Genomic DNA, 486 nt, shown 5'->3' with positions numbered 1-486 from the left:
GTCAGTGTTGTCACCAGACGTGGCATTGCACTGTGTACACCAGCCACAAGCTACCAACCGAGGGAGCATAGTATGTTTTTCACACACCTGAGCAATATAATTCTGCTGAAACAACTTTGTAGTGCAGACCTGGCCAAAGATTCACTCACACACAACTTGCAAGGAAAATGTCACCTGCTCCTCTGCTTTGCAGAATCCAAACACAAGCAAAGCTTGTCAGGCCCCGGTGGGGATGGCTGAGAGTCAGGTGTGGGCAGACAGTATGTTTTAGCCCCGGCACCATGGCTTAGCTGGCTAAAGCCTCTGTTTTGTAAACAGGAGATCCTGGGTTCAACTCCCAGTGGTGCCTTGTTGACTGGCTGTTGGGGTACCTGCTGTTGGCTACTGTCAGAAGACAAGATGCAGAGCTAGATGGGCCTTTGGTCTAGCCCAGTGTGGTTTCTCTTATGGTTTAAATAACACTCACAGGCACTGGTAATAGAGTTA

At 49.2% G+C, this 486-nt stretch overlaps 1 non-coding gene across 1 annotated transcript; it reads left to right on the top strand.

The window, feature by feature from the left end:
• Positions 1-275: 275 nt before the first annotated feature.
• TRNAT-UGU lies at positions 276-349 on the top strand. Its single transcript has one exon. It is a non-coding gene; the product is annotated as a tRNA-Thr (tRNA).
• The last annotated feature ends 137 nt before the right edge of the window (positions 350-486 follow it).

This window comes from Mauremys mutica, unplaced genomic scaffold, assembly GCF_020497125.1.
Source record: "Mauremys mutica isolate MM-2020 ecotype Southern unplaced genomic scaffold, ASM2049712v1 000392F_np12_subseq_1:75036_obj, whole genome shotgun sequence".
NCBI lineage: Eukaryota > Metazoa > Chordata > Testudines > Geoemydidae > Mauremys > Mauremys mutica.
This window is presented reverse-complemented; position numbering and strand designations above follow the sequence as displayed.